Raw genomic sequence first — 10491 nt, 5'->3', positions numbered from 1 at the left:
AGGTTAGGGGGCGTGGCTTAAAATGTCCCTCTTTTCCGAACTTAAAACTTGGGTGGTATGTAATCATGTTTTCAGTATGGAACCGGGGACAGAATTCCCATGGAGAGACAGGGACTCCTAGCGTCATAGATAACTATGATGCTAGGAGCCCGACTCCCTGAACTGTGGTCGGTCCGGGAAATACTGCCGACATACGGTCCGTATATCACAGAACGAACACGAATGTTTCAATAAGGCCACTTCAGAAGTGGCGGATGTGTCTCCTATTTCTATCTCCTAATTCACTACAAAAGTTCACGGACGTGTGCGAAATCGACCCTTAATAATTGCCAATTTGCACCCGTGTGGGACCCGTTCTCACGGATCCCTCATAGACTTGAATCTATTGAGGGATCCGTAAAAACGGACATAAATAGGACATGTCCTATTTTTTCAGGGTCCTTCACACGGTCCGTTAAAACAACGGCATTGTAAATAGCCCCATAGAAATACATGCAACCATGTGACGGCCGTTAAAACAGTGGCCGTTACACGGACGTTTAACACTTTTGTCTGAATAAGCCCTAATTCATGTGAATGGTGTTTTCAAAACCGCATGCACATGCAGCAGAAAAAAATCTGCATGGAATTTAGGACGTGGTGCTGATTATTAAATCAGCAGTATGCCTATTATGTTGCAGAATCGGAACGTATTTTACCCTTTACAATGCAAAGGGTTAATTTGCTGCAAATTCCTAGCAAAATCTTTAAGGCTACATGCACACGTTGAGGAATTTGGTGCAGAAAATCTGCAGGTAAAGCTGCAGGTAAAATCCGCACCTAAGGTCTTGTCCACACAGAACGGAATTGCTGTAGAAAATTTGTGCAGCAATTCCATTGAATGTAGCAGACGTTCTGCTGCAGAAAAAACGCACCATTTCCTGCGTTTTTTTACTATAGAATATGGTGTGTATTTTGCTGTGTTTTTCTCAATGCTGGGAGATGGTGACATCGCCTCTGAAAAACGCAGCAATTCAGTCCACTTTCCGCAGCAGGAATTGACATGCTGCGGTCCGAAAAATACGCACCGCAGGTCAAATTCTGGTCTGAATTTTTATGTAGCGTGTGGATGAGATTTGTTAAATCTCACACACTTAGCTGCTACTATGTTCTGATGCGTTTTTTCCGTCCGTAATTCCGGATGGAAAAAACGTAGCAATTCCACAACATGTGGACGAGCCCTAATAGTGCATTCTAAGGTGCGGTTTTTACATTTTGATGTGGAAATACAATAGGTGCAGGTTTTATGCTGCGTATGTGTTATTCTTGATTTTTTTTAAACTGGTCAGATACAATTTGCAAGCGGAAACGCAAAATAAATTGACATGCTGCAGATTTTAAAATACGCACCGCAGGTCAATTTATATTCAGAAAAAATCTGCGACGTGTAGATGAGATTTCTGGAGATCTCATTTACTTTGCTGGTACTGTATTACGCTGCGGATTTGCCACACGAAAATACATGCGGCAAATTTGCACGTAATACGCATCGAGTTTTTTTTAACACCCTGCATGTGTTAGATTTCAATGACAATCTGCATCCCATACATATGAGGTTTCCGCAACCCAGTTCACATTCTACAAAAAAATTTCCACGTGTATCTTTGTCCGCACCATGAAAAGAAATCCACCACATCAATAAGTTGCATGCTTTTTATTTTGCACGGAAAAGCTGAGGATAAGCCCCTTTGAATGACAATGGGACTCGTTTTCGTGCAGATCTGCTACACACTTGGGGCACATCTGCGGCAGAAATCAAAGGGTAAGCCTCAGATTTTTGCTGCGTAAAATCACATTGAACTTTAATGGCAACGTAAATAAGTTAGTGCTCCTTATATCCTCGCAAGTGCTTCCCCATCTCTTAGCCCCTTCGTGACGAAGCCATTTTTTTGATTTTTAATTTTCTTTTTTCACTCCCCGCATTCCAAGAGCCATAACTTTTTTAATTTACTGTCAATAGAGTGGTGTCAGGGCTTATTTTTTGCGGGAGGAGTTGCAGTTTCTTTTGGTACCATTTATAGTTCCATATAATTTACTGGGAAACTGAAAGAAAATTATTTGCGGGCTGAAGTTGGAAAAAACTGCAATTCCTCAATAGTTTTTTAAGTTTCGTTTTTACGGCTTTCACCATGTGGTAAAAATGACAACTTATCTTTATTCTCTGGGTCAATACGATTATGGTGATACCAAATGTATATCGTTTTTTTTTATATTTGACTACTTTTATTGATAATAAACTCTTTGTTAAAACAAAATGTTTTGTGTCGCCATATTCTGAGAGCCATAACTTTTTTATTTTTTCACCGATTGAGCAGTGTGAGGGCTTATTTTTTGCGGGACAAGCTGTGGTTTTTATTGGTACAATTATTTGGTACGTTTTGACCACTTTTTATTACATGTTTTTTTAAGAGCTAATTTAACCAAAAAACAGTGATTTTGGCATCTTACTTTTTTTTTTTTTTACGGCGTTCACCGTGCTTGTTAAATAATGCTATATTGTAATAGTTCAGACTTTTATAGACGCAGCGATACCAATTTTGTTTACTTTTTTATTTTTTAAATTACTTTAGGGGGAAAATGGGAAAAGGGGGGTTTTTGAACTTTTAATATTTATTTATTTTTTTCTTTACTACTAAAAACTTTTTTCCCCTCTTTTTCACACACTTTATTAGCCCCCACTAGGGGACTTGAACCAGTGATCATTAGATGGCTGGTACAATATACTGCAATACTAACATATTGCAGTATATCGTCATTTTTACAGGCAGGGCTTAGCAGAGGCAGAGTGAAGGCAGCCCTGGGGACCTTCATTAGGCCCCTGGACTGCCATATCAACCGCAGGGGGCGATGAGCTGTCGGAGGGGGCCATCCCCCCCCTTTTCAACGCCTCAGATGCTGCGGTCGCGATTGACCGCAGCATTTGAGGGATTAGACAGCCAGAAACAGCGTGATCTCTGCTCCCGGCTGTTAGTCCCGGGTGGCCACTGTAAAATACAGCCGACACCTGCAGGATTTGGAGCACGCTCAGCGCATGAGCACACTCCAAACATCAACCCCCGCACCCGAACGTAATGGCACGTTAGGGTGCGCGAAGGGGTTAAAGCCCCCTTCACATCGTGTTATTGCCCTACGTTTATCATAGAGAAAATCTCCTAACGTACACTATAAACAACGTAGACGATAATTCACAGGACTCAATTATGTCCATTTAGCCTACGTCGGGCTGATATATGTCGGTAAACCTTTTTTTTGAAGGATGGAATAGATAGTAGACTATGCTATTCCATACTGAGAGATCCCACAAAAAAACGTATACCACTGCTGACATTACTATGTGGACAGTGACGTCAGGAGCTTCCCAATGCCGGAATCTCCAAACAGAGCATCACAAGTGCTTTGCAAATGGACTTTGTCCCTGGGGAAGCTCCTGACATAAGTGTCCATATATGTAAAATGATGTCAGGGGATTCTCCAGGGTCAGAATCCCTGGCCAGAGCCTTGCCAACTCTCTGGCCGTGGACTCAGGCTTTGCAAAGCCAGAATGCCTGGGCAGAGCACTAGTAGAAGCTCTGCCAAGGGACTCCAGCCATGGGAAAGCTCCAGACAACACTGTCCATTTATGGACAGTGACTTCAGGATTTTCCCCAGGGCCATTCCACGTGCGACGTATCCCACTTTATGCCATATAGTGCGATGAGTTTTGGCTAAATAGAACAAAATCTAGGGCATTAACTGGTCACTGACTGCTTCTTAGTTTCATTCACTGTAATTGACATCAGCACCAAAATCAGTTAATGCGTATAACGTACAAACGTGAGCGCCACACTTTCCGTTGCCCAACCCCGGTAATGGAGGGGGGGGGCACAAAAATTCCTCATGGCGGCACTGCAGGTGACTGCATAGTACTGTCTACAAGGGGGATATATGACAGGGGGACTGTGTGTGGAACCATACAGGGGGGTTTGTGACACTATATACAGGTGGCATTGTGTGGGGAACGCTCTACAGGTGTCTTTGATTAGAGCCCCAAGACATAACTTTGCTTGGGGCCCCAGAAATGCCAAATTTGCCCCTGAGGTTTAGTACAAGGATACTTACTGATGGGGCCTGTATCTAAGGCTACATTTAGACGAACGTGACAGATCTATGTGCGTAAAAAAACACGCGTAAATCTGTCCACGTGCGTTGCGTTTAGCATCAGTGTGCTTTTCGTGTGGCATGTAATTTTCTTGCACTTGCAAGCATTCGCTGTTTGAAAACTCACGTGTGTGTGAATAGCCCCATTGATATTAATGGCTCCATGTGCTGTGCGTTGTTTCAACGCCCAGCACAAGGACGAGAATCACGCTCGTCTGAATGAGCCCTAATTTTCCTTATATCTATCTATCGATATATCGATCTATCTATCTATCTATCATCTATCTATCTATCTATCTATCTATCTATCTATCTATCTATCTATCTATCCAGTGGCGTAACTACCGCCGTAGCAGCAGTAGCGGCTGCTACGGGGCCCGCGGCATGAGGGGGCCCGTGTCGCCCGCCGGCACGGGCCCCCACCATGGCCGGAGGCTCCGCTAGCAGCCAATATGGCTGCTACAGCGGGACGCCACTGAACACTACGGCAGAGCAGGGAGGTATCTCCCCGCTCTGCCATTAACTGGTTCCCGACCGCTGGCTGTATTTTTACGGCCAGCGGTCAGGGACGGGTCCTTAAAACCCGAGCCATAGACTTTCTACTGCTCGGGTTTTAACTTGCGGCCCGCGCGATCGGGCAGCTGAATGTCGGGTCTCCGGCTGTCAGTGACTGCCGGGGACCCTGAGGAGAGGATAGAAGCAGCTTTCGCTGCTTCTGTCTTCTCTGATCACTTGCGCGCTGTGTACAGGAATAGAGACAGCAGCAGCGGCGCTGTCTCTATTCCTCCCGGTGATCATGTGACTGGTCACATGATCGCCGGGTGCCGTTAGTGGCAGACTGCTGCTGGGTCTTACTAGACCCAGCACAGCCCAGTTAGTGACAATCGTCACTATGAGAGGGCTGATTTCCACTGTAACTGGGGCTGCTGTGCAGCCCCAGTTACAGTGGAAAAACATGGTGTAAAAGAAAGAAAAAAAATATATAAAGTTCCCCAAAGGTCTTCTTTGACCTTTGGGGGACAGACCATAGTAATAAAAAAATAATAAAGTAAAGTGCAAAAAAAATGTAAATAATAAATACACATAAAATACCCACCCCCAAAAAAAACGTTCCCCCCCGCCAATCATAGTTGTAACGCTAGCGCTGACCCAATTACCCTAATATAGAAATGTAATATATAAAAATTTACGTCCCATCTTTGCATCACAATGTCTACTGGTATGTTGAACAAATACTTGCCATCTTCAGCAGCTTGCACAAAACTTTGCTTATAACTCTTTGATTACACTTCAAAACCAGCTTTTGCACACCTAAACACTGCTCTATACTATTGTATCCTGTTGGCGTTGTTTATACATTTTCTTTTTTACTCAAATCGCCACTACTGTACGAAATATATGCATATATGTGTTTTAGCCAGGTATGCTGTTATTTATCTATTTGCTGCCATAATACCTTATTGTTTCCAACATGTTGACCATATTAGCACATCTGATTTATGATTGATGTGACGTCCTTTTTTATTGTGTGACTTATCCTTATTCCATCTTTTTACTTGTCTCATGTCTCTATTCAATAAAAATTGTATATATATTTTTTGTATTTCACGTGCTTCAAGTCGATCATTTTTTCTTTGTCAGTCTCTCATGCTAAATCTTTTGATCGACGCACCAAGTGTATCTTGGTCAATACTTAGGATATGATAACGTGCCGCTCACATAACTAGCAACAGTGCTTTACAGTGTAAATGTTGATGCTTCGAGCACTATTATCATTATCATATTCTGTCTGTTGGTATTCTTTTGGTCTATATAAAAATTTACGGTAGACAATGACGATCACAAATAAAAGGTCTATTTTAGGGTAAAACTATGTTATTACCCAAAAAAAAAATAGCTGAAATGTAAAAAAGCTTATTTTTTTACTATTATTTTCAAACTTTATGAATAAAAATTCTAAAATAGCAAAAAAGGCGTGTATAAAAACGATAAAAAATGAAACCTGCATTGTCTACGGAAAAAACGTCGCAAAAATCACGTCGTTAGCCCAACAAATGAAAAAGTTATAGCCATTTAACTAACACGTGCTAAAAATGGCTAAACTGTGTCTGGTCCTGAAGGCGCAAAATAGAGCAAAATACATGTATCCCCCCCTCTCCACAGGACATGTATCCCCTCTCCACAGGACATGTATCCCCTCTCCACAGGACATGTATCCCCTCTCCACAGGATCTCCACAGGACATGTATCCCTTCTCCACAGGATCTCCACAGGATAAGGGATACATGTGTGATCGCTGGCATTGATAGGGAGAACGGGGGACTGAAAGTCCCCTGAAGTTTTCCATCACAAACCTCGGACTTCCGGGGTCTGTGTCGGCAGCTCCGTAGAAATGAATGGAGCGCCGGTCGTGCTTGTGCGCATGCGAGACCAGCGCTCCTTTCATTTGTATTGAGCAGACGCCGGAAGTCAGAGGTTTGTCATGGAGAAGTTCAGGGGACTTTCAGTCCCCCGTTCTCCCTATCAATGCCAGCGATCACACATGTATCCCTTAACCTGTGGAGATCCTGTGGAGAGGGGATACATGTATTTTGTAGGACACACCGTAGGTCGTATTTTTTTGGGAGGGGGGACGCTGTATGGCGTTCCCTACAGGGGGGCGTGGCTGTATGGCGTTCCCTATAGGGGGGGGTGGCTGTATGGCGTTCCCTACAGGGGGGGAGCTGTATGGCGTTCCCTACAGGGGGGGGGCTGTATGGCGTTCTCTACAGGGGGGGCTGTATGGCGTTCCCTACAGGGGGGGGCTGTATGGCGTTCTCTACAGGGGGGAGCTGTATGGCGTTCTCTACAGGGGGGGCTGTATGGCGTTATCTGCAGGGGGCTGTATGGTGTTATCTACAGGGGGGCTGTATGGCGTTATCTACAGGGGGGGCTGTAAAAAAGGCACTATCTACAAGGGGGGGGGGTTGTGTGACACCCAGGGGAGGGGGGGCCCCAGTCAAAAGTTTGCTATGGGGCCCAGTCTTTCCTAGTTACGCCCCTGTATCTATCTATCTATCTATCTATCTATCTATCTATCTATCTCTCTCTCTCTCTCTCTCTCTCTCTCTCTCTCTCTCTCTCTCTATCTATCTATCTATCTATATCTCTCATATCTATCTATCTATCTATCTATCTATCTATCTATCTATCTATCTATCTATCTATCTATCTATCTATCTATCTCTCTCATATCTATCATCTATCTATCTATCTATCTATCTATCTATCTATCTATCTATCTATCTATCTATCTATCTATCTATCTATCTATCTATCTATCTATCGTGATTTACACATTCTAAAACTAGTTGTGCCCACCTCCCTTTTTTATTGAGCCACAACAAAGATGAATTGGAAAAAAAAAAAGAAAAAAAAACCAACAAAAACTGTTCTGGCAATGAAAGGGTTAACCCTCTCCATCCTTGTTCCTGTTGCTTCTTCTCAGTCTAAACTCTGATCCAGTCTTCTTTTTTGGAGTTGAAGGGATCGCTGATGAATAGACGATAGCAACAAAGCCCTCCCATATTTGCTACCTAACTCCAGGGGGCCTAGAAATAAACCTGCAGCAGCAGCACTGCAGAAGTGTTTTCAATGGCAGAGGATGTGTAGAAATGGTTGTAACCTTCTAGCAAAGGATGTTCTGTTGCTCCCCTGCTGTTTGGTCACGCAGGCGCAGAACGTAACTGGTCCTCTCTTCCCCCTCCCTTGGCTTCTCTCTCACACTCTATCACTCCCTCTATCTTCTTTGCTTCTCTCTTTTCTTTCTTCCTCTATTTCTGCCGGCTGGGTGCTGAAGTTGGGCGGATGGCAACAATACATCTCTGCTAGAGAGCAGAAGAGCCTCTCCAGGACAGCTAACAAGCAGGCAGCAGCTGCAGCAGCCTCCATCCACAGACAGTGGGTAAGATCTCCCTTCTTATTCTCCTCCACCTTTACCATCACTTCTTTATCTCCTCATTCTAGAAAGCTGGCATCAAGAAATCCAAGAATCACAGCAGATCCACTAATGCAAAGTGCATGGAGTCACAGTGTGGAGGCAGCAAATGGCAGCATGTCCTTCTTTACTGCAGTCTTATTAGAGTAGCATGCACCCCATTATATGGCATGTAATACACAGCTATGCCATTCTAACAGGTATCTCCACCACAACACAGCCCTACGGATTCATGGCTATGTGTGTATTCACTGTGACATCTGGATTGTGCACTTGTCTGGTGGTGCAGTAGCTGGATTTGCCTTTCCAGCATCACACCAGCAGCTAGGGATGGATGAAGAGTAGATACTAGCAGCAGCTGCAACAGATATGGGAGGGGAGAGAGAGGGGGTTAAGAATCCCCATCATCAGGAAACATTATCAAAATGTGAGAACTGTAGGCAGTGGAGGAGAAGGGAGACGGGAAAAGAAGCAGGGAATGGAGGAGGAGGAGGGGATCGAGGTGGAAAATATAGGAAATAATATCTACATATATAAGATACATTTTATATTTCAACACTATAGGACTAGAAAGGTCTCCTTTTTTTTTTTTTAAACTAATATTGTAATTATAGGGCGATCAATAATCTGTATATGAACCGCTCGCACGGTGAATTAAGGTCATTGTCGATTTCCTAGTGAGCTGGGGGAGGAGGGATGCATAGTATTTATGTCTTCTGTAATTCATTGCAATTAAACTAAAGGGACGCCCACAGGATCTACTAGACTATGTTGGCAAATCCCTGTATGAGCTTTACACATTGAGAATACAGTATTTATGTAAATATTGAGAGATGTTTACTAAATACACAGTGATTTGTGTAATACGTATGCAGCATCCTCTACAGGAATGAGCGCTACATCTATTGTACCTCCCTGCTACACCACAGACATTTCATACATAGAAAGAACAGTTTGATTCCTGGCAGGTTGTCTCATTTTATCAGGGCTACATTATAAATGAAAGCCAATGAAAAAAAAACAACATTTTTCGCTGAGGATTGTACGTAGATCTGTTATAAGGATCAGGATGAAATGCGTTAACTATATACATATAGCCAGAGATAATTACAAGTTACATACCGAATGTATTATTGCATATATAACATGCCATGAAAATAATTACTAGAGGGGAGTAAATGTATTCAACAGTTCGCTTTTTGATGTTTTGTGGTTTGCTGCCATTAGGGCAAACAATGTGATTATTTGAGGGTCGCCTTTGACATATGAAAGCCAACAATCAAAGGACTGATTCTCCCATGACGTTCTATGGGATGGCAGATTGGGCAAATCGGCAGAATGGCGACTTCAGCAGATCGTCTCTACTGATAATCACAATCTCCAGCTCCAGTTGATTGAATAAATTGTAAATATCCCTGGAAATGAATTTAGTGTTTTGATTTTATGGCTGGATGAACTGTACCGTAGTTTAATAAAGAACATCTCTATATGATGCTTAAAGTAATGTGTATCAGCAAATACAAATGCTCAAGGGGTCGTTCAAAAGCATTGTGTATGTTAATTACAGTGCCCCCGACTCTGATTGGCCGCAAGGCACCCCGTGGTCATGGCACCTCGTGGTCATGGCACCTCGTGGTCATGGCACCTCGTGGTTTTGTCACATACATAATTACGTTATGAAATGCAGTTTTAAGCAGTGCCACAAACTGGAGAACTTAAAGGAGTTTGTCACTTTGTACAATCCTTACTTGTTAGAAGGGTCCTTGACAATAAGCAGATTACAAAGTGTCTCCCTGCTGGTAAAGGCCCCTACCTTGCCCTCCCCTCTCTGATCAGACTAGCTCCCACACCACCCTCCATCGGACAGCTACATAGTTACACAATAGTTACACAGTTACATATTAAGGTTGAAAAAAGACACATGTCCATCAAGTTCAACCAAGGGATGGGAAAAGGTAAGGGAAAAACCTCTACACATAGGAGCTAATATTTTTTCATTCTATGAAATTATCGAAGCCTTTTTTAAAGCCATCTACTGTCCCTGCCGTGACCAGCTCCTGCGGTGACTATTCCATAGATTCACTGTTCTCACAGTAAAGAAGGCTTGTCGACTCTGCAGATTGAACCTTTTTATTCTCCAGACGGAGGGAGTGCCCCCTTGTTTTTTGAGGGGGTTTTACATGGGACAGGATTTCACCATATTTTTTGTATGTGCTATTAATATATTTACACAAGTTAATCGTGTCCCCCTTTAGTCGTCTCTTTTCAAGGCTAAATTGGTTTAATTCTTTTAATCTTTCCTCATAACTTAGATTCTCCATGCCCCTTATTAGCTTCAT

The 10491-nt window shown here is 43.1% G+C and overlaps 1 protein-coding gene across 3 annotated transcripts in view; it reads left to right on the top strand.

Moving 5' to 3' along the window:
- Positions 1-7837: 7837 nt before the first annotated feature.
- RGS17 (regulator of G protein signaling 17) overlaps positions 7838-10491 on the top strand; it is a 112039-nt gene continuing 109385 nt past the window's right edge. The window contains exon 1 of one of the 3 annotated variants that reach the window (XM_075864455.1): positions 7838-8119. The gene's annotated coding sequence lies outside the window, so the exon portion shown is untranslated. The remainder of the gene's footprint in view (positions 8120-10491) is intronic. The other 2 variants (XM_075864454.1, XM_075864453.1) reach the window with 2 other exon arrangements.

The sequence above is a fragment of the Rhinoderma darwinii genome, chromosome 4, assembly GCF_050947455.1.
Source record: "Rhinoderma darwinii isolate aRhiDar2 chromosome 4, aRhiDar2.hap1, whole genome shotgun sequence".
Classification (NCBI taxonomy): Eukaryota; Metazoa; Chordata; class Amphibia; order Anura; family Rhinodermatidae; genus Rhinoderma; species Rhinoderma darwinii.
This window is presented reverse-complemented; position numbering and strand designations above follow the sequence as displayed.